The sequence below is a fragment of the Scardinius erythrophthalmus genome (assembly GCF_964197995.2).
Source record: "Scardinius erythrophthalmus genome assembly, chromosome: 6".
Taxonomy (NCBI): domain Eukaryota; kingdom Metazoa; phylum Chordata; class Actinopteri; order Cypriniformes; family Leuciscidae; genus Scardinius; species Scardinius erythrophthalmus.
The window spans coordinates 28,494,262-28,518,937 of record NC_138226.1 but is presented as its reverse complement, the minus strand read 5'-3'; the positions used below and the strand labels follow the sequence as shown (position 1 = coordinate 28,518,937).

Below are 24,676 nucleotides of genomic sequence, written 5' to 3'. Positions count from 1 at the left end.
TAAAGGCAAACTAATAACTCTGCAATGCAAGTAAACCACATTTACAAGACTTTATTAATAAATCAGGTTATTTCCTAATAGTGAGGTCAAAATGTGATAATTTGTGTATCTGACTCCAAGTATTCCATATGTTATGTCGGTTGTGATTAAAAAGCGAAGAGTATTCCAAATGTATGCATTTACATTTGGACTGAACCACTTTTACTTCGGCTGCACGAGATGAGAACACATTTTTATAAGTTATTGGGTCAAGAAAGAGTTGGAGTTTGGATATGTTTCCTCGGAATGCTTGCTCTGTCTGGATGAGCTTAAATCTGCAGTAAGGATGCTTTCCTGTCCCATAGGTCTATCATATGCGCACTTCAATAAGTTGGCAGAACACAGGCCAATGTGTTAACATAGTGGGAGAATTGATCAATTCATACATTTTATGGATGTTATATTAGTATTTTGTAATCTAAAGATGCAGTCACATTAGAGAAATGTATTCATTGTCGATAGTGTAGTAATGCATGAAGCACCTCTCACACTTAGGTCACTTTTAAACCTTGCAGCTTTCTGTTGGTCAGCGCGCCGAATTCATGTGACCAAATTGAACCAAATGTGAAATCTGAGTGGAACATTTCCTTCCTCACGCGAAACTCCCAATCGCACTGATTCCTATTGAAATGATTGGATTTCCCCATACAATTTCGCCAAGCAATGGCAAATTATGCTGCATATTAAAAGATCTGGACATCATTCTCATGGAAGTGAAATGGAGACATGGAAAACATTGTAGTTATTCAAAGAACCAGTTATTTATTTACCATTGCATTGCAAACAAGCAGAGACGGTCCAAACTGCATGTAGCACTTCACTCACAATAGAGGTGAGGTGGAGTTATTTATACCGATTAATACCGACAGTTTGAGGATATTTTTCATTGGTTAGATATATATGAAAAACCCACAGACAGACATAAAGGGTGATCAATAGTAATAATTTAAGAAAAAAAGGTCAAAAAATGATGATACAAGGTTTTCGCCCGACAGCCACGGTTTACAGTTTTTTTTCTGCAGTGTTACATTATTTGTTGTAAAACAAATTTGTGTCCTCCCTAGTTGTAGTCAGTATAATCGTGCATATTTATTTTCTCTCTCTCTCTCTCCATCTCTCTCACTCACAAACACAAGCTGCAGGGAGACAAGCCTTGAAAGATCCATGATTAATTTGGCCCATTAACTGCCACTGCCAAGGGAAAGATGGAGAGATAGAGAGAGAGAGAGAGAGAGCGCTAAAAACGTATACCCTCAATGCTCATTTAAAAAGAAAGAAAGAAGGTCAAAGGTATAGTCCCATGTCCTCATCTTACCCTCCCCATCATCTGTCAGTCGTACTGTAAGCATCACACTGGCTGACCTAGCCTCTCTCACCGTTTCTCTTTTCTTCTTTCTTCTGTTCTTTCCTCGCGCAGGGTCCCTTCTACTCTGTTGAGACTACTCCAGTTATGCTATGAAGCCGGTTTGACAGCTGCTCCCTTTCTGAAGTCATTCAACATTCTCAAACTTCCACCTGTCCCTCAAGCCACAACTGTTTGACAACAGAGCCTAACGGAAAACTAGAGCACGACAAGGATGAGGGGAGGAGTCTGACCCTGACTGGATGGGATTCTAAATGACTAATACCAGGACTCGTGCCAGGATGTCCAACGTGCTGTCCAGACCTACATTAGAGCTTAAAGCTGGAGCAGCACCCAAATGCAGTGCTGTTTTTTCCTTCCCATGAGGCAGTAGGTCACTTGTGCACACACTCTTTGCATTTTCCAGCTCGGGGAAAAACAGATGGGAATAGACGAATCTCTCAGAAGACACTCTTGTGGTGGAGGGGAATATCTTCCCAGAGACGGGAACAGAGCGAGGCAAGAGGGATATGACCACAGCCTTGCGCACCAGATGATCCACAGACACACAAACATTAATTCGCTTGCTCACTCTAATGGTGTTGTAAACAAAATCATCATGTTGCTAAGCAACAAACTGTCTTGGTACAGCAGCATGGCATTATATTGTAGTATAAGTGTGAAAGCAAGCACTGGTACTGGGACATAGTTAATTTAAGATCAAAGGCATCATTTCAAAGGGTGACATCATTTCGAAATCAAACCAAAGCGGAATTCCTTTGGAGTTCGTTTTGGGAGTTTGAAACAACTTTTCAAAGCGCACATTCCGGAAAAGTTTACTCTAGTTGGTAAATGTCTTCAAACTCCCTGGTCCATGGTGATTATAGGTAGGTTTGGCTCTGTGGCTCCGCCTTCTTGGACATGGAACTTTCCATTTCATTTCTTTTGTTCAGTCAGTCGAGGTCAGACACAAGCAAAAACGTGTTACGTGCATTCTGTCACTGTAAACTGGCCTATCAATCATCTCATCATTAACGTCCTCAAACGAACTCTACACATTTCAGTTCGTTTAATTTATGCTACAATTATTCCTACCAAATTGGATTGGTGAGACAAGATCACGTACATTGATCTGTCAGTTGTGGGTCTTTTATGTTGAAAACTCTTCTCATGTTTTTGCATAATGATGCATTTAAAAGTTAATGGCCAAATGTATCTTAAAAGTTTACAATGTTGTTACAGCTGAATTGAATATTTTCCATCAGGTTAGAAACTGATTATTAATCACTCAAACCCCTTTATCTAAACCTGAAACTGAACCGTTGGTCTCACACATCCACCATGTTTCTAGTTTATTAACAACTGTCTGTCTGTGTCTGTGTGTGTGTGTGTGTGTGTGTGTGTGTGTGTGTGTGTGTGTGTGTGTGTGTGTGTGTGTAGTTGTAGTTAAAATGAATTCTCCTTACAAAAAGCAAATGGTTTGTGGTGAATATTATAAATTAGAGTCTGCATGGATCTGCACTTTTAAGTTTGATTACTATTTAGGATGAATGGTACAGTATGTGAATTGGGATGCAGCAAATGATATAAAAGGTCACCTACACTATTCTACACAATTTTATAACAAAGTAGAAAATACTGGAGTCTTTATACACTCAACAGTCACAGATGGACCCTACATAGCGGATGGGGAGGGGCTAATAGACCACAATAGTGCCAAATAAAAAGACTTGGCTATGAAAACTTTGTTGGAAAAGATAGTACAAAAGTGAGCTGAATGCTTATATGTAAAAAATAGTAAACATTCATTGTAAACATGGACATGTACCTAACTGACTAAAACTAGCAGGAAGTTAACATTCCTCAAGCTCTTTCAGGATTAAAACGGAAAAACTGTGTACTGTGTAGTAACAAAATAAACAGAACAATTTAATTTGAGATTACCCTTCAAATATTCATAAACAACTAAATTCATACACAAATGAATGCTCAACTTTTGTCTGTGGAACACAAAAGACATTTTTATCTTGCAAATTTTGCAATCAATTCAGGATTTGGTCTTCTTATGCTCTACAACACAAACTAATAGATTAGCGCATCTCTAGAATTACTGTCCACATGAGCAAAGATAACAGAATCAAATCATATACTTCTGGGAGTCTTGCAGTTGAGCAAGTGCCATAGAGATGAATGGGAATGCTAACATACAGCTTTCTCTTTAGGTATTATATACTGTATACTTCCTTAATGAAAACAGTCAAAGAGCAACACTTCACTTCCACTCATAGCCTGAAAGTGGCAGTGTTCACACATAATCCAACATAGACCCACATTTGTACAGTTTAGGCTATTGAGAATGTGTCCTCATGATAAAGTCACTTACTCAGTCCTGTCACCAGTTCCACACACTTTGGCCATCCACACTGTTAATAAATATCTAATCTACCATAATCTGACATAAAAAAAGGCCACCAAAGAAAACAAAAAACCTGCAGGCACACATTTACTGCACTATGTTAGTGATCTTAAGCATTTTCAGGATAAAACAATATATAAAATATTTGGTTAAAAAAAATCTCTAACAAAGCCTCTCCCAGAACTGCATATTTCCTGCTCCGCTGTCTTCAGAGAGTTGCTGTAAAGATTCAAATGAAGCTGCTAAATGAACCCACATGCATAATGAGCAGCATGAATAATTGAAAAGCTGAACCGAAAACGCTGATCATACCATAGCACCGATGAACAAATGCAGCAGAGCATTTGCCAAACTCTGACATTATGAGTAATAATACATACATTTGCACAAACAGGGCTTCGTTCGTGAAACATGAGTATAACAAATGTGTGTGAAATGTTAAAATAAAACACTCAATTTACACATGAATGGTTTCCCGAACAGTTTACACAGAAATTCGTTCTGCTCGTGTTACTGACGCCTATAGTGTCTGATGCATACTTAAGTAACCAAAGCATCACACTTTTGTTCATAAAGTGTTGATCAAAAACAATTGATCAGGAGACTGGCTAGATCAGGCATCTTGATTGTCTTAGCCATGACCTTTAACCCCTGCTGATTGGAGCTCCTGCTATGGTCATAGAGGTCGATGCTTGTCATCAATCAGTCGCGAATAGCACATTATAATGGCTGTGAGAGTGTCTTTTCCCGCGACGTACTAACGTGTAACGGAGAAGCGTAGAAAGGAGAAAGCAGACATAATAAACATACATCACACACCTCCCACAGCTCCACATGACATTGACAGACCTTTTATATGCTGGCAAAGGAGAACGTGTGGGAAAATGGTGGCTCGCACAATGTGCACATGGTGTTTACATGCTCAAATACACCAGCTTACATGCATCTACAGATGCATATAATAAGCTCTTACAATCAGTGTCCTGGAGTACCTCAGATGCAAGTTATAAAAGAATAAACATTCATACACTAATAAATCTCCACTATTATTCATGACCTTGGAGCAATTAGATGACGATATGACATCAACACAGTCCAATGGCATTTTTGGGGTCTAAAGTCCCCACAGTGATCTCATCCTCACACACACAGGCCACCCCTCACGTTACACATGGTATATTTAGAGCTGAACCAACTGCACTTCAAATCAGTCCTCTAACACTGCCTGACCCGCCGGCTTGATCTCACCACGTTGATTCTCTTGCACTCAATCACCCCTCTTTCCTCATGCACCCATTTACTCTTCAACCGTCAATGTCTCCAGGATGTAAAAAAGGCTGAAGAGTTTAGAGCAACACATGAACAGACATACAAAACAGTGAAGTAAACAGTGAAGAACGCGTCCTACCGGCAATCCCGTCCAGCACGAGAGGAAAGGGTGAACAGAAGAGAAAAGGTAGGGAGAAGGAGAAAAACGTGCCAGCCCGTGTACGCCTCCGCTTTGCTCCACCAAATCAATTTCACACTCTCTCACCTCCCAGTCACCATGATATCATTCATTCATCAGTTTGGCGTTGCCATGGAAACACTGGCCGGCGTGGTTTTGGTTTGGCAGTTCCGTGACACTGTTTTCTTGCTTGTGAGCGTATCCTTGAACGTATCCGACCCTCCCTCTCCTTAAGGTGTAGTGTAGTCGCCCCCCAATCCTCTGTCAGCACGTGGGTTGTGTATGTTGTGGGGCGTGTGGGGGGTATTCTCATTCAAAAGTCGGACTCTTTAAGGGGTAAAACCCCTGAGGCACTCAAAGACAGAGTGTTTTATCCAGCCACTAATCAGCACCCCCTACACTCCTCATGCAGGGTCTTATCGTATCATCGCACACATCAAAAACTCATACACACAAAAATAGACTCGCCATTCTGACCCCACCTTTTTGATTAGTCCAGTCTTTTCAGTCACACACAAATAGACCACAACGCCCCTCTGCAGCAATGTCTGGGTGCTCAGGTTAAGCTCCTGCATTCTCCACCAAGTCTCCAGCAATGAATAGTTAATGGGACTGCCCCCCTTTATTACGGTGCGCTCTCTGATTGTCTCGAATCTGACCTTGGGGGGTCTCAGTCTTAATACAGACCCTGTACCTCCTCACATTAATCATAATCTGTAAAAAAAGATAAGAGACTCACCAGGAACCACCTATCCACCCCCTTTTTTACTGTCTGGACTAGAGTAGTCGCTATCGCTCTCAACTGGAATATCATCAGACTCATTAATTCTTAGCAGCAGACTGAATTACATGTTCTTGTGAAATAAAGGAAATTGATTCTGTAACCGTGAGGTCACATTCCCCCACTGGTCCTACATTAGGGTGATATAATGTGGATTGAAGTGACCTTGCTTAAAATCAAACTGGATGCCGTTTTTTTCTATTTCTTGTCTAAACAGACCTGGTTGTGGACAGTAAAGGCTTATTCATATTCACTTTTTTCAAAGTATTCAAGAATTCTAAATTCACTTTTTACTCTTATTTGGCCCTTATCTTTTAAACCACAGCAACCGGTCCTACTTGACATGCTTCAAGTGGGATTCAAACTGGCGTTTCCGGCTAACATGGACGCTAAAGACCGCAGTCTCTAGTGCACCCTTTGAGGCCACGGGAGTTTACCCACACAGCTCTTACTAGCTAGCCTGGTAATACCAAACTCTGCTACTTCGCTTTGCTTCGTAGACAGAGTCTGGAATGGCATAATAGAGAAGTGTTTTCTCTCTCGTGGGGGGTCGCTTGTCTCAATTATGAATCATTGGTTACCCGTAAGCTAATCACATAACGTTTGGTTATGGCGTGTGTTATGCGCATGCTCAGCCGCATCTAACTTCCACTGTAAACACATGTATGATGCGAAAACAAAAACCATCGAGCAAAATACCGGAGTGAGCATGACTGTGAACGACTTTTGCAGATTATGTGAAGTAAATCTACGCATCCACGGTACAATCAGCGTCTACGTCACGGCTCTCAGCCTGCCCTCTGTTCTGTTGATTGGCCCGGCTGTTTTCAGGCCGGAGGAAAACGAAAAGCTATGACGCTTTCTCAGACTGAGTACAGAAGCGAAATGAAATTGAGCGGAAGTACGAAGTCTGACGTAGTCAGTCTACTTACTAGCTGCTAGGGCTGCAACAAACGATTATTTCGATAATCGATTAATCTAACGATTGTTAGAACGATTAATCGACTATTCGTCGATTATTTCGCCGACTAATCAGTACGTTTCGAACGATTATTCAGCCTTTTCAATTAGTTAAAACACTGAGTTATACATATTCTAACTATAATATAAAAAAAGAAAATCACTTCAGCTTTTGAAATGGTTGTTTTAATGAACTTTGAGCAACTAAACAGGTCATTCTCTTTAAGTTTTCAGATTTCTGTCCAACTCAAATCACACACAAATGCTCTCTAAGCATTGGTTAAATATTCTGTTCTCTTTCTATATAGAAAAAATAAACAAAATTAATGGTTAAATTAAAATTATCAGCTGCATTACAGACACACTTAAACTGCAAACAATTATTATAAGAATTGTTTTTTTTTAAATTGATATGACAATTGAGCTGAGCTGACAGAGACATTCTCATTCACCTTTTAATTTACAGTATAAAAAAATTAACTGACATGATATTCTTCATAACATCTCCTTTTGTAAGTCTTCATGAATATGTAACAAAATACAGGCAAGGATAATACTGTAATAACGTTATCTAATAGAGCTAACGTTACAATAATAAAAACAGCCCTGACTCTTAAGCTCGATCAAGCTTTATTCTATGCAAAAATAAATCATCACATTACTGTAATTATATTATTATTGTTGTTAATATTATTGCTATTATTGGTAGTATTGCATTCTCTAAAAATAGATTTACTGCTAGTTATTTAGCTTCAGCTGGAGAATATTCACCTCTCACCGACTCGTCTTGTGCCGGGTTTTTCCTCTTTAAGTGTTTTAACATGCATGTTGTGCTCCCGTGAAAAAGCAAGTTCCGCCTTGCATGTATTGCATATGACAGCATTCTTGGTTTGCAGTTTTGTGAAACTTTACACACCTTGCTAGTTCGGATTCGTTTGCACTCCGTCATAATTCGCGCTGTGTTTTCTTCTACCGCAATAGCATTATAACGGCTGCATAATGCATTACACTCTAGCGCTACAGCGCCGTAGCGGTCAAATCACGATATTGCAGGCCCTTACATTAGGTCACGTGGGATCAAACGACTACTCGACAACAAAGATATTTGTCGACAATGTCGACTAATCGTTTCAGCCCTACTAGCTGCCCTACGTTACAATCACCCCTCATCCGGGTCATGGCACCAATGTAACCGGTCCTACTAGAGCCGTTCCGAGCGGGATTCGAGGCGGGTGTGCTAACAAGGACGCTAACATAATTTGCTTGTGCGCCTCTTGAGGTCAGAGGAGTGAGGTTTACCCACACAGCTTTTAGGCCGCATGTCCACCAAAGCATTTTTAGCCAGCTGAAAATGACTAGTTGTGGGCGCTTAAGAGCGCTTCGGTAGTGCAGTTATTTATTTTTTATTTTTTAGTTGAGACGCTTTGGTTGCTCTGATACGGAATATCCATGGAAGTGTTACTAGTATCTAGTAGTTACTAGTTCAACGATAGTTTGTTTTTCTGTATTGTTTCTATATCGATACAATGTAAAGTATTTGCTCTGGCTCTTGTTTTAAGTTATATTGTTCCATTATTATGCTTGTTGTTGTCATCTGTTGATGCTGTACAAGCAGAATGTGACAGTTGGTCGGTGTGGTATTTTTTTCTTTGAAGAATTAGAGCAATTTGGCATAAATACTCACAACACAACGAAATATAGAAACACGCGGCAAAAGTTTACAACACAAACAAATTCAGAAACGAGCTGCAAATAGCACAGAACACAACGAAAATGTTTTCAGTCTGTGTACAGCCGATGTATGATCAACGGCTGTCCGAATTCACTCACTCGTTTTCATTCACTCCTTCATGTGAACTATATTAGTGTATACAAAAAGTTTTTATAATATGCTTTATTTATCTGTGTGTGAGTGTCTAAAAATGGCTGTCTCATCTTTGGACCCTACATTACTTAAGATTTCATACCTATGAAACTTATTTAAACATAACATTACAAAAAGTTGTACAATTTTACTCATGTATATATAGATGAATATCTTACCCTCACGTTCTTTTTCTCTATCTTTTTTTCTATTTTATTTTTGTTAACTCTAATACATTTTGTATATTGTATACCAAGTTGTACTGTATGTCATAAACATGTCATCTCTGTATGTTTTGCAAAAAAAAAAAAAGAAGACTGAGCAATAAGCATGTCTCATCCGGGATAGTCACTTATTGGGGTCCCCTGGAAACATTTCCATTGTGGACTGCAATTTGCAGCGCGTTTCTGTATTTGGTTGTGAGGTGAACTTTTGCAGCGCGTTTCTGTATTTGATTGTGTTGTGAGTATTTGGAGCACACATGTGTTGTGAAACTGATGAAGATGTTTTCTTAATTTGCGGGTGCTTTTCTATTTGCATGTGTTTTCTTCAGTTCCAGCACATTGAGCTCTCTCAGCCACCGTACAAGCCTTATTAACTTCTTTTTAAAGCTTAAAGGTCCCGTTCTATGCCCCTTTTCACAAGATGTAAAATAAGTCTCTGATGTCCCCAGAGTGTGTATGTGAAGTTTGAGCTCAAAATACCCAACAGATCATTTTTTACAGCATGTTTAAATTGACATTTTTTGGGGCTCAGAAAAACGAGCCGTTTCAGTGTGTCCCCTTTAAATGCAAATGAGGTGCTGGGGGCGGAGCTTCATGAGCTCGTGCTCAGTCTGTCAGGAAAAATTCATCTCACGGAATGATGATAATATCAGAAACTCTCAGTAACGGCGTTCATTTCGAGTCGGACAATAATGCCTACAGAGTCAGATTGCTGTATAGAGATGAAACAGGTATAGTTTAGTAGTTTAATTACGGTTATTATAACGTATTTGTCATCTGCTTGTAGGCTATGTATCCATTATTTATTAATAGCCTACAAGTCTGCTGTCTGAATGATGATCAAACATGTACTGATGAGTTTAATAAAGTTTATTGTACATCACACAAAAGATGAAGCGTCAGTTTTACTTCAGAAAATCACCGTAAGAGCTGAGTAAACACAGTAGGCTAAGTTATAAGAAGTGCGCAAGTAGCCAGTAGAGTTGAGGGAGCATTCCTGTGGGCGGAGGTTAGTCAAGAAACGGTTCTGGTGATGTCACCAATGCAGGATGTAGAGGGGTGTAGTCCAATCGAGCCGTTTTTTGTAGTCAACTTCTGTTAAATAAAATATCTCGCTTGGCATTGAACTTTGAGCTTTATAATTTTACAGATATTATTTATGCTCTAACAGCAACATTACACACTAACTAAAGTTTGAAACATGGAATCGCATGCAACGGGACCTTTAAATAGATTATTTTTTCACTGTGAAAACGTTAATACATTCTGCTTTCTGGCTACCTAGCAACCTCTGAGATGCTATCTGTATGATGCTGACCAAAATTCACCTCTGACCTCAGCTGTCTGACAGTGAAAAGTATCTACAGCATCAAAGTTTCAGAGTGATATCTTACTGTGCCATCAACACTTACAGTCTGCTTTATTACACTCACAGACAAGAAATCAATCACAGCTCTTTGTCCTGCTGTCATCAGACCTGAATATAGTGCAAGCAAGCAATGTTTGGAAGAAAGAAGATGTGATGACAAATTGTGTGAGGAAGACAGATGAAAAAAAATTCTAACTGAGAAGCATTACGTTTTTATTTTCCTTTTTCATAAATGATCCAATGTTCAGTGGTCAGTCTGACTCCATCAGCCCTCAACTGGATTTCTCAGTAAATAATCAATCTGTCGACAAATGATTTATGTGTATTTCGTAGCCTACGATTGATCATATAAGGGTACGTTTACACAATAATGATGTACTGAAAACGAAAAATTGTTCACATTGTCAAAACAATCCCTGTTTCACACGGTTGCGCAAAAACGACTAAAAACGCTGTATTATGCATGCCAGGCCAGTAGTTGGCGATGTCACTTTGTAAAGAATCTCTACGTTCCTATAGACTGAACACATAATACGCATGCACATGACGTCACCGTTTTCACAAATTCGGGTTTTGTAGTTTACATGGGGATGATAACGATAACGATAACGGTCTCCTTTTCAAAAACTTGCACTTTGAAACCATAAAAAGTTTTCAGTTATCAGTTGAAATTGGTGTTGTGTAAATGGGGCTAATTTGTCACGAATCAGTTCTCACATTTGTGCAGGAGTTTGTATGAGAAACCTATTTCAAAAATGATCTTGTAACCTGACACACAGAGCCTGTGATAAATTGTGTAAAGTGCACACAGACATGACATATAAAAAAAAAAAAAAAAAACAGAGTCTGTGCGCAGGGCGACAAGCTTTAGTCTTGTAGACTATACTTGGCATAAAGAAATAGATGTCTCTACATCAAGTGTATGAACATGTTCTCTATTTTAGAGACAAGTAGAACTCAAACTTTGCCTTTGTTCAAAGTGTGATATGGGAACAAAGCTCTCTGAAGTATTTTTGGGTTTTACTTTACCTAAGAATAAGTAACTGAATCAGTTTTTAACACACTATAATTGAAATCCCTGTCAAGTATATATTTTCAACGTCTAGCAGCTATTTCCGGCATGCAAGACTGCTGGGGAATGGGCAAATACTGAAAATCCAAAAACTGGCCAAACAAACCACCAACAAATTGTGTTGTTTCTAATGCTCGAATAGTGTTAAAAGCTATATTTAAGGTTGCTTAAGGTTAAAATCCAATGCACATGTGCAGTCCCAAGTGCACATCTCAGGACACTGATTGTTTCTATGGGAACCGCTTCTTACTCCAGCTGTAATGACGCATTGACTTTACCAATAGGTGATTGGCTCTTTTATTAGAATGCAGGAATTATTTCACCATATTGTGCATTGCACTTTCTCCCATTCATTGTAATTTTTGTGAATTGTCTTGGCATATTATCTTTTCTATAAATACTCACTAAAATGGCATTTATATGTAAGACAATAGATTTATCGATGACCTTGAATGACAGTAATGCAATGTATGCTCGTCACAAGTATGTCTGTCACAAACGTGTACAAATTACCTTCAGTGAGGATTCCCTCCCTGGTTTCTCCTCTCACAGACTGAATTGGCAAGGAAACTGCAAGACGATCCCAGCTAGCAGTGGAAAAACTTGATGGGGTGTTCAGTATCTCACACACGACATGTAAACAAAATTCATTTGTCCATCAATTCTCATTTAGAGTATCAGTGCAACGCCTCTGAAACTAATAATACAACAGCTTCTTTCTTTCAGTAGTGCATGAATGAATAGTTATATAATAAATTGGCTGGCTAAATTAGATTCAGTATTCTTCATACTGAGATAATGTCCTCCCAGGACAGTGTTTATGAAACTGATGACCATAAATTTGAACCTGGATGGGAATGGAACAGTGTTTTATATGAATGTTACAGTCAAAGCACAGCTTGGGGGGAAAACACTACAAAATGGCGAGGAAAGATATAAGGAAACAAAAGTAGGTCAGAAACAGATCTCAACCAACCCACAGCAGAGCAAAAAGACATCAAATAACAACGGATCGTAGGAAAGCAGGAGCTGAAGCTCAAAGATGTGAATGATTTATGAATTGATGCTGATCAGTTGCTTTGAGCTTCACATTCTCCCAGCTAAACAAGAGGTAGTCGTGTCTCCTGTGCAGATATTTCACTGGATTCCAAATTCCCAAGGGTTCACATTCCTGTGACTGTCGTTCATAAGCACTTGTTGGGTTGAGGAGAATGCAACCCTGTTGGGTTCACCTGTTGTAGCAGAATTTCTGTTTAGTGTTTTGATGGTGGCTGTTTCTACTGCTAGGATTTGCAACAGTTTGGGAAGTTGAAGAGGTGGTGAAACTGCAATGTGAATATTCCATATCTAGAGTATAAAACTTGAGGAATAGACGCATAGGGGGAGCATGTGTTAGGCTTACTGACTTGAGACTAGCATGGAATTTTCGTACTCAATTTACCACTGACTGCTTCTGTTTGCTTTTAGAGGAAAAATCTGCCCATAACTGCTGGTCAAGGATCAGTTTTCTTTGTAATAATAGCATATTGGCGAAACAGATTTGGTGTTTGTGCTATTGAGAGCATCAATGGTTTCTATTTACAATGTGTTTTGCAGCATTGAGAAATGTAGCCAATCACAAACACATCAGTTGATTTCTTGACTATGGCTAATGGCTAATCAGACATGTTTAAGTTAGAATCCACTCATCGCTCAAAACCCAGGGCCGAGTTCTGCACACTCGAAAATCCTCTCATTATAACTCAACTCATAACAAAAAAAGTGTAGAAATTATCTAGGCTAAATAAAAGATTCATTGTGCAGTCAGCTTAATGGATTATAGCGGAACTTTGTGCCATTGTGATGAATTGAGTGTGACAGCTTTTTAGTTATTGTAAAGGGAGTGCTCTCTCACTTTTTAGGTGATATGATCCACTCAGAATTTTAATAAAACTTTTGTTTTGCTGTATTAGGAAAGGAAATAGTTATTGATTATTAACTGATTATCATTCTAAATCCTGTGTATGCTTGTGTTTCTGTTCAAATTACTGTGGTTTGCGAATGTAGCCGTTTTAATAAATCATTTATCGGGAGCATTTATGCTGGGATGTGTAGATTTTTTTGTTAGAAGACATGTAACTTGAAACTATTTCATGACTTTCTATTTAAATTTTTTAAGGAGGAAGTGCATCTAGCCTTACCATGGAGTTGGTTCACCCTATGTATAGATGGATATATATATCATAATTTGCATAACTAACATCAACATAAGATGGAACATAACTTGCTGTGAGCATGTAGGATTTGCTGCTGCATTAATAAATACCGTAGCAGATTTAGGCAGGTGGAGCTGGGGGAGGTGGAGACTCTCAGAGGAACTTTGATAGTGCAATTTGCCTCGAACTAGAACAGTGACTTCAGGGTCTCGTCACCAAGTTGACGATGCTGACTCGCCATCTCCGCAGTATAGTGGATGCACCTTTAGATAGAAATGCACATTTCATACGGATTACATAGGCAAAGAGTTTTATTTGTTTAAAAGTAGACATTTCAAGCCTTCTATAGATATGTTTCTCATGTCTGTAAGGCAAGCATACGCTGAGTTTCGGTTCATTTTTGTGATGTGCTCCAGTTCATGGAGACTGAGACGGCAGAAAGCGCATCCTCTATGTTTTCTTTATTTTACAAAGGCACAATTATTATTATTTTTTTATTGTAAGTTAACTCCGGACAAACACTTGGATATGCGCCTAATAATAGCACACGTTTACCTGGGTTAGGGCTGGGCGATAAATCGATTTTATCGATTAACTTGAATGCGTAGTTTACGTCGACTTGTTTGAATGAAAATGATTTTTTCTCTTTAACATCCGCCTGACGCTCCCCTCTGGGCTCCCGTAGTTCCGAACGGGCTCAGCGTTTGCCATAGAGATACACAAACAACATGGCAAATGAACAAGACCGCACAAGCACACCCGCCAAAAACATTTACAAACTGAATCCGCAGGGCTGCCAACTCTTACGAATTCACTGTGAGACTCACGCATTTGTCACTTTTTACACGCTCTCACGCCACACATCCATTTTCTCACGCAGAGAAAAATCGCGAAGCAAAGAAGACACTGACGCCGACAGACAAGACAGAGAAGGTTAGTAATGATATGAAACAAATTCTCAGCTCTAAGATTCTGTCAATTTAATTACGAAATTCAAACAGTAAACACCGTTTTGGAGCTTGTAAATGTGACGTGACAGATCCCTGACAAATCTCAGTTCAAGCGGCAAGTGAACCGATCATCTGATACTTTTTACTACTAGTTAGTAATGAGTAAATAAATAGCAGTTTAGTAAATAAACACGAATCATCAATAGATAATTTGAAAGATACAGTTCAACTTACCGAAATGTAATAAAATCGATCGATCAATGTTTTTCAACCGCGGAAAGAGGTCCATAAAACAGCTGGAGAACAATGTCACATGATGTTACATTTACCTCAGGAAAGCCATTTAATGACCATAGCACGTTAGTTGGACTTAAAAAATTGCTATAGAAAGGAGAATTTTGCTAAGTATGATAACTATATTACATATTTATTATATCTTTACCTATATCATTTAAATATTATAACGTTGTTATTCTAAAAAACGCATTCTTTTTAATTTGAGATGTTATTTTTATATAACCAATCGATTTAAATCGAAAAACTGATTTTTTTGAGAAAAAATCTGGGATTTTTTTTTACGGCCATATCGCCCAGCCCTAATCTGGGTTAACGTTAGAGTGAGTGGCCAAGTAAAGTTGCTACTACTTAGGCTACATTTCAAATGATAAGCTGTATTTGAGGTAGATGGATGAAAAGCAAACGTTTGGATTTCCTGCCCAACATACTATAATTACCGATAACAATCTGTCCCTCATGGACTGCTCGACTTCACCACAAGGTTTTTTTTTTGTTCTTTCTGCGACTAACCGTCTAATACAATTTTAGTTGTCTAAGCCTCTTCTAGTCGACTAATGATTTGTCGATTATTAGGGGGCAGCCCTATCTCATTAGCCTAGCATTTAGCCAAACTGTAAGCTCATAACTGATATCTAAACTACAATCAAGCTACCCAGGAATTAGCTATACTGCAAGTTACTAAACAAAACCATTTAACTGAAGATATTTAATGAGCAGTTTAAATCAGATTAAAATTTTAAATGAACTGTGGGATGTGAATCCACTGTAGTGTTTTGTCATGCTACACTACTTAGCTGCTTGTTAGCTGAGCTGCTATTATTTACTCCTTAAAAATGTCGCTATAGTTAGTAGATCTCAATCTCTCTCCTTTAAAAGTAGCTGAGCTAAAGTATCAAATAAACTTCAAACAACATTTTTAATGATTTTCAAATCCCTTGTTTGTTTAAGCAGGTATTCCACAGTCAAGAATCAATGAATATTTGATGATTAATATATAGCCTACACATTTTGTAGATAGGTATTTTAGCAATTAATGGCCAAATAGAAACTCCCTGTTCACTCATTCATTACAAAGAGATATTCTGCAGCAAGCTGTTTTTCCGCAGCAAAACGCACAGCATCGCCTATCAAAAACCCATTTCTGTCATTAAACACCAGAACGCTGATATATGACTAGGGCAACATTGGCTTGCTGTCAGAGTGTTAATGAGAAGATGAAGCTTTAAAGGCTCTATGATTGGACAAGCTCTAGGTTTGGAATGAAATCAAATATTTCTGGCTGTCTCAGTTCAGGTTGGTGTCATGTGATATGCCAGGGTATTGTCATATCAACTCTGTAAAATCTAATCAACAAATTCATCCCATAATTCCAAGTGGTGTCGCTTTCCTTGTCTGTGTCTGATGTGTGATTAGAGTCTGTGTTTTTATTTGTTGCAGTAACAAGCTCCCTCCCATGTGAAACGTATTGATCTCCGGCCCCCCTGTTATTTGACGGGAATGATTTCTCTGCTGTTTTTGGCGGCGTATGGGGCAGTGCTGGAAGAGGTGAGCATATATCTCTGTTATTGTTTCAAATCTAAAAGGATATTCCATCATATTATGACAGACTTTCTCCAAGCATGCTAATGCATTTTATATCACCAGGCAGTTCACTGACCATTGAGATTAAATGTCAACTACGTCCACTCCAGGCTGAGAGGACTTCATTTCACATCGTGAAGATTAGAAACTCAGCTTCAATGCATTTGAGAAAACAGCAAGACTGAAAGGGCAATCATGGACAAATTCACTATTTATCTATTTCTTTTCTCCCCCCTCTGAACTTATAAGAAGACAAAAGAAGATTGACAGAGCCACATTGAAACTTATTTTCTAAGGATAAGGCTGTTCTACCGGAAAAGGAAGTTTTGCTCATTTTCATATGGACCACAAATCAAAAAAAGCACCATAAAAGTAGTAAAATCATAAAAATAGTCCAGTCAACTCATGCGCTATTATTCCAAGTGTTTTGAAGTCAGACAATATATTTATGTGAGGAACAAACTGAAAATTATATTGTTATTCATTAAAAACTTTTGGCATTAATATGCTGACATGAAGGGCATGCAAATTGTATCATCATGAAATTATTTGTTGCGGTATAACTTTGTCATTATGCCATGATATTTTGGGTTATGAATCAATTTGAACAGCCAATATTATTTTAGTCACATTACACTATTATGTAGATATTTTCGAGTATATAATTGACCCCTAGCCCTAAACCTAGCCACATCTTAACAATATAAAACACGTAGCGTGAAGATAAAAGTAAAAAGTAACCCCCCCCCCCCCCGACAAAAAGTCACAAATTACAAATAAAAAACTATAAGTACCGTGCGCTCTTAAAACATGTTAACCAATTCATTACCTTGCCATACAGTAGATTTAGTTTTATATCCATGTAGATATATACATGAACATTATATCACTTAATCAAATATAGTAATAAGTGTAAAATAAGTGGTAAAATATAGGAATCCCATAATAACAAAAACATTATCATGGCATTTTTTAAAGTGAATTTTTGCAACCACAATTGCCAATTTACCATAAATGTTTACAGTTCTTTTGTGTCGTTCATTCATTCTTTCACTCATTCTTTCATTCATTCATTCATTAATTCATGAATTCATATTTTTATCTATATTTTATGTTATGTTTTATTTTTATATTACTTAGAAGTGTTTAAGTTTAAGGGTAGGGGTCAGTATAGGTGCTCAAAAACAACTCCTGTTTTTATAATATCATATAATTGTATCATTTAATTTCCAGATAAGAACAGCTGATAAAATGGAAATAATTAAACGTGTAACCAATAATAAATCATTCTTTTGAAATAAACACAAGCGTGTAAACATTTTAGCTAGTACAATTATCAATAAATTTTGAGAAACTAGCTTTATTATCAAAAAAATATATCTATATTCTGTACATTGCTGCTCTTGATGTCAGTCTATTGATGCCAAAGGTTTCTCACTGAAAGCATCAAAACACACTGTACTGAGGTGCTTTATTTGATGCCATGGGAATGAGAACATGTTGCCGCTAAAATGAAATAACAACATAGAGGTTTATAATAACATGAGGGTGAGTAAATAGTGACTTTCAATTCATTTGTGGGTGAATAACTCCTTTATTGCTTGATTGTCTGAGTATCATCTAATATGTCACTCACCTGGAGAGCATGAGACCGAGAGAGCAAGACTCTAGAAACAATATATGAATATGATTGTGCCTTTTGTGTGACTGTCTTCCCACTAACCATCTGTTCTTTCACATAGTTGAGTGGCTTGAGTGGAGCAGCACAAATCTGGCCAGACCACAACATGCAATGAACATGTATAGAAGACAGACGAACACCAAATCTCCTGATCTCTCGTTTATCCAGCTAAATATGGCTCTTCTGCTCTCTACCCATCTGTTTCAGGCATGCACACACACAAACATATTCCTCATGTCTTTGTTCTTCATATTTTCAATTCATCAACACTGCTGTGAGAGTTCTAAGAGCTGACGTGAGCCGTTCTCTTCATCTTCCTTCTCTTATTACATATTCCATCTTCAGCTCATTTCCACCGCTCTGCTATCCTCTCATTCTGCCATCATATGGCATTTTATATTTCTCTATCTCTTTGCTGTCCATTCCCATCGTTCCTCCAACCATCACTATACTCAAGAGAGACGCCACCAAGAGCTGGAATATGTATGTATCTTTTTATCTTGAAATAAATAAGATTTATTTCTTTTTAGCCTGAAATAAGTATCCAGAGAAAAGATTCAATGCTCAGAGGTTATTCTTGCATCACTCATGAGACGTTGTGGCATTCTCTGTTATGTTTAATTTAATGCTAAAGCAAGTTTATTTTTTACAATGTTAAAACACTTTATCATATCTCAGAGACAACTAATTAAAGTTGTTAGTTAAAGGGGTTACACTGTTAAAAAAAACCCGTGAAATTTACGGTAAAAAACCGGCAGCTGTGGTTGCCAGTATTTTACCGTAAAAAATAAGGTAGCAACCTTTTATGTTTTACGGGATTTAAATTTACGGGCAAAAAAACACAATGTAAAAAAACCCCTGTGAAATTTACGGTAAAAAACGTTAGCTTGGTTGCCAGTATTTTACCGTAAAAAATATGGTAGCAACCTTACTTTGAAAAAAAAAAAAAAAAAACCTTCAGCAGGATTTAAATGTGTGGTAAAAAAAAAAAACATCAGCTGTGGTTCCCAGTACTTTACCATAAAAAATACAGTAGGAACCTTTTAGTTTTCACGGGACAACCGTTATATTACATAAACCGATAAATGTTATCATTAAATTTCACTGAAGTATTACAGGCTACTTTATATCTTTGCAATATACTGAAAGCCATCATATTAACACAAATGGCAAAAGAGGAAAAAAAAAAACCCACGATGATTTAAGTATACCATTAGTTTTTCACAAACTGAGGTACATGGTAATATTGAGAAGGTGCACAGTGTCATACACACAAACACAAAACACCATCATGGTGACATACACACGTGACTCCAAATAATGCCATAAACATTCATTAAACAATATATGATGTAATATAAACCAAAAAAATATATTATAAACTGATAACAAAAACCAAGAAGAAACATAATTATTTAAATTAAATAGCATCAAATGTGAAGTGTCACACAGGGAATTCTGGGAATGTCCATTTAGAGAAACAACAGGAACAGAAAAAAGAGACGAGCAGAAACACAAGAACTACAACTGACTTCAGCCACAGCCTCAGATGAAATCAACTGAAGATAAAAAACATTAAATCTGTGAAGATCTCAGCAGAGGAGGATTAAACAACTCCACAAACAGCATTACCAGCTTCACTTATTACTAACCAGACTGACTTTATTTCTGACAGACGTCTACAGTTCTGGGGCTCGTTCTTCGTACGTTGCTTATTAGTAGGGAGGTTAAGCCCAAAAAATAGGCCTTTGACTTCAAGTCATGATGCAAAGGTCGTCTTTGGTATGGAAGTACCTTAGGGTCATACAAATAAATTTATCCTAAGACACAAGTGAGATCACACTTTGTATCAGAAATAAACAGGTTTTTTCAAAAATGGCCGCCAATGCGCCGAAAATACTCTAGAGCCCATATCTTTGCTTCTGTTATCACTATAATGACAAATTTGGTGTCAAAGTGTACATTTTTGGGGTCAAGGAATCCAATAAAATTGGTTTCAAGTTTAAAAAAACAAAAATTTTCCCCATACCATGACAATTGGGGGTAAATATGCACATTTCACATAAAAATTGTGTCATCAGAGTGACTTTACTTATCTTTTCCTTCAAAAACTTTAATTTTGTATTTAAGCAGTGCAGCTACTTCTGTACATTACATTTGTCCTAAGTAGCATGAGATTTCGACCAGTCAGGAGTAGCCTATAGCAAATCAGTTCCTGCAACAACACATCCCATATGCACCAGGAGCTGTGACAGCTGTTGAAGGTCAGAGGTGACAGGTTAACACTTTGAGTATGACTTCCTCATTAAATAGAAAAATGCTTTTAATGTTAGATAACTAGTAACTAGCTAGCTAGTAACTAGTTAGCTTCATTATAACTAGGTCGCTAGTAACTAGTTAGCTTCATCATAACTAGCTAGTGACTAGTTAGCGTCATTTTTATTGAAGCAAGCACATAGCCTACATGTTGCTAGCTAGTTAGTTAGCTTCATTATTTGATATTTTTTTACTTTTGCGAATGCTTGTTAATGCTCATATTATCTCTCTTATGATGTTAAAGCAACTTCATTTCTTTTTTCAGATTAGCCATAATGGAATGCCGTGACTGGAGGTTATGCTTCCTATGTCAGTCCGCCCTAAAGATTGAAAAACATTAGACCCCTCTTAAACCGAGGACCGTGACGTCGCACGGTATGGCGCAGCCAGGGCCCCACCCTGGAGCCAGGCCCGGGGTTGGGGCTCGTATGCGAGCGCCTGGTGGCCGGGCCTCCCCCCACGGGGTCCGGCCGGGCTCAACCCGAAGGAGCGACGTGGGGCCGCCTTCCCGTGGGCTCACCACCAGCAGGAGGGACCGTAAGGGGGTCAGTGCTGAGAGGATCGGGCGGCAGTCGAAGGCAGGGGCCTCGACAACCCGATCCCTGGACACGGAAGCTAGCTCTAGGGACGTGGAACGTCACCTCGCTGGCGGGGAAGGAGCCTGAGATTGTGCGTGAGGTTGAGAGGTTCCGACTAGAGATTGTCGGGATCACCTCTATGCACGGCTTGGGCTCTGGAACCACACTCCTCGAGAGAGGATGGACTCTTCACCACTCTGGAGTTGCCCATGGTGAGAGGTGGCGGGCTGGTGTGGGTTTGCTTATAGCCCCCCAGCTCAGCCGCCATGTGTTGGATTTCACCCCGGTGAACGAGAGGATCGTTTCCCTGCACCTTCGGGTCGGGGATAGGTCTCTCACTGTCGTGTGTGCCTACGGGCTAAAAGGCAGTGCAGAGTACCCGGCCTTCTTGGGGTCTCTGGGAGGGGTGCTGGAAAGTGCTCCAACTGGGGACTCCGTCGTTCTACTGGGGGACTTCAATGCCAACGTGGGCAGTGGCAGTGACACCTGGAGGGGCGTGATTGGGAGGAACGGCCCCCCTGATCTGAACCCGAGCGGTGTTCAGTTATTGGACTTCTGTGCTAGTTACAGTTTGTCCATAACGAACACCATGTTCAAGCATGTCCATCAGGGTGTCCATCAGTGCACATGGCACCAGGACACCCTAGGCCGTAGGTCGATGATCGACTTTGTGGTCGTTTCATCTGACCTGCGGCCGTATGTCTTGGACACTCGGGTAAAGAGAGGGGTGGAGCTGTCAACTGATAACCACCTGGTGGTGAGTTGGATCCGATGGCGGGGGAGGAAGCTGGACAGACTCGGCAGACCCAAGCGTACTGTGAGGGTCTGCTGGGAACGTTTGACCGAGTCTCCTGTCAGAGAGATCTTCAACTCCCACCTCCGGTGGAGCTTCGACCGGATCTCGAGGGAGGCTGGAGATATTGAGTCCGAGTGGACCATGTTCTCCACCTCCATTGTCGAAGCGGCCGCTCGGAGCTGTGGCCGTAAGGTCTCCGGTGCCTGTCGAAGCGGCAATCCCCGAACCCGGTGGTGGACACCGGAAGTAAGGGATGCCGTCAAGCTGAAGAAGGAGTCCTATTGGGCCTGGTTGGCTTGCGGGACTCCCGGGGCATGTTGGACTCCGGCAGGGCTGCCCTTTGTCGCCGGTTCTGTTCATAATTTTTATGGACAGAATTTCTAGGCGCAGCCAGGGGCCGGAGGGTGTCAGGTTTGGTGACAACACGATTTCGTCTCTGCTCTTTGCAGATGATGTTGTCGTGTTGGCCTCATCAAACAAGGACCTTCAGCATGCACTGGGACGGTTTGCAGCCGAGTGTGAAGCGGCTGGGATGAGAATCAACACCTCCAAATCCGAGGCCAGAAAAGGGTGGCTTGCCCACTTCAGGTTGGTGGAGAGTTCCTGCCTCAAGTGGAGGAGTTTAAGTATCTTGGAGTTTTGTTCACGAGTGAGGGAAGGATGGAACGGGAGATTGACAGACGGATCGGTGCAGCTTTTGCAGTAATGCGGTCGATGTACCGGTCTGTCATGGTGAAGAAAGAGCTGAGCCGCAAGGCGAAGCTCCCGATTCACCGGTCAATCTACGTTCCTATTCTCACCTATGGTCATGAGCTTTTTGGTCATGACCGAAAGGACAAGATCCCAGATACAGGCGGCTGAAATGAGCTTTCTCCGCAGGGTGGCTGGGCGATAGGGTGAGAAGCTCGGTCACTCGGGAGGAGCTCAGAGTAGAGCCGCTGCTCCTCCACATCGAGAGGGGTCAGCTGAGGTGGCTCGGGCATCTGTTCCGGATGCCTCCTGGACGCCTTCCCGGGAAGGTGTTCCGGGCGTGTTCCACTGGGAGGAGACCCCCGGGAAGACCTAGGACAGACTATAGAGACACTATGTCTCCCGGCTGGCCTGGGAATGCCTCGGTGTCCCCCCGGAAGAGCTGGAGGAAGTGTCTAGGGAGAGGGAAGTCTGGGCATCTCTGCTTAGACTGCTGCCCCCGCGACCCGGCCCCGGATAAGCGGAAGAAGATGGATGGATGGATGGATAGATCCCTCTTCATCATTCAAACTGAGAAACAATCCTGAAAGATTGCAATCATGTTGCAAAGAAGCTTTAGATAACATCCAGGAGCTGAAGGCATTAGGGGATCTGCCTGAGTTTATAGTGGACATTAGTGGTGGTAGTCAGGATGTAGTTCAGCTGATGATTCAAAATCCTATGGTGTGGCACAAAAGCTGCAGAAATGTGATTGATAAACAAAAAGTTGAGAGAGCAAGAAAAAGAAAAAAGAATGAAGAGTCTGTGAGTCCAGTAAAAACATGGCGCATGAGTGACAAGTCCACCACACTCGCTTTACCCAGACCCTCAACATCATCATGTGAACCATTTGATAAACTGTGTCTCTTCTGTGGTGAAGTGGGCAAAAAAAAGGAACTGAGGAGGGCTGCCACCCTTGGCTTGGATAGAAAAGTGAAAGAATGTGCTCAGGTGGTGGGTGACAGGCATCTATTGGCTGAACTAGCTGCTCGTGACATGGTTGCTATTAATGCTGTTTATCATCGTGCATGCCAAAAACTGTTGGATGTGACTCAACTGAAAGTAATGCAACTCAGGTCATCAGAGCACATGTCCTCAATGAGTTGCTCGAATACATCGAGGACTATCGTTGCTCAGGGGAATCACTGGCAATGTCTGACTTGACAGCCCTCTATGACGAACGCATTGCTGATCTTGGATTTCCAAACATCAAATGCAACACCACACGCCTTCGGAAGGATATTGAACGCCTGATTCCTGACATCAGATCAGTACAAATAAATCGTGTCTGGTCCGTTGTATTTGATGATGACCTGAGCAAAGCTGTTGCTAACATGAAAAACAACACTTTTACCGATGTCTCCATCATCTTCAAAGCAGCCAAAATCCTTCGGCAAGAGTATCTCCCCATGAAGCATGCTTTTACAGGTGCCTTCTCAACTTCCTGTGAAGCTGATTCTATCCCTCCCATGCTGAGATCGTTCTTACACATGCTTCTTGATGGATCAGGTATTGATCAGCCACCTCCTGGACCTGAGAAGTTCCAGGCTGCAACATCCATTGGGCAGCAAATAATTTTCAACTCTGTAAGATGCAGATCCAAGAAACATGGCAGTGTTCCTCGTCACATAAGAGAGAGGGAAACACCAGCTTCGCTATATCTGGCAATGAAACTACACCAGCAAAGTGGTAGTAGATATCTGGTGGAGGCCATGCATAAAAGAGGAATGTGTGTCATATGACCGCTTGAAAACATTTAGCATAGATATAGCGAATTCAGTGATCAGTCACTAGGAGCAGATTGATGTCGTGGTCCCACCTGAATAAAACGGCCGATTTTGTCAAATAGGGTGTCAAATTTCGTTCAACCTACCCTCCATTAGATGGCAGACATGTCATACTTCATCCGCGACTCAAAAAAACGTCATGCTTCTATACAAAATCTTCGAGCTAGAGTGCATTGAATCAGTGCGAACAAGTATTTGCATTAGATTATTCTATATCTATTATTATTATTATTATTATTATTATTATTATTA

General features: G+C 40.0%; 1 protein-coding gene across 6 annotated transcripts in view; it reads right to left on the bottom strand.

Annotated features, from left to right (window-relative positions):
* The window catches only part of myo16 (myosin XVI), a 259,231-nt gene that overhangs the window by 215,939 nt on the left and 18,616 nt on the right, over positions 1-24,676 (bottom strand). For 2 of the 6 annotated variants that reach the window (XM_081368813.1, XM_081368812.1), the window contains 2 exons: positions 13,820-13,972; positions 12,028-12,101 (listed from right to left, as the gene is read on the bottom strand). The exons of 1 other annotated variant lie outside the window; for it this stretch is intronic. The gene's annotated coding sequence lies outside the window, so the exon portion shown is untranslated. Of the gene's footprint in view, positions 1-12,027; positions 13,973-24,676 lie in introns of all 6 variants that reach the window. 3 more of the 6 variants (XM_081368815.1, XM_081368814.1, XM_081368816.1) reach the window with 3 other exon arrangements.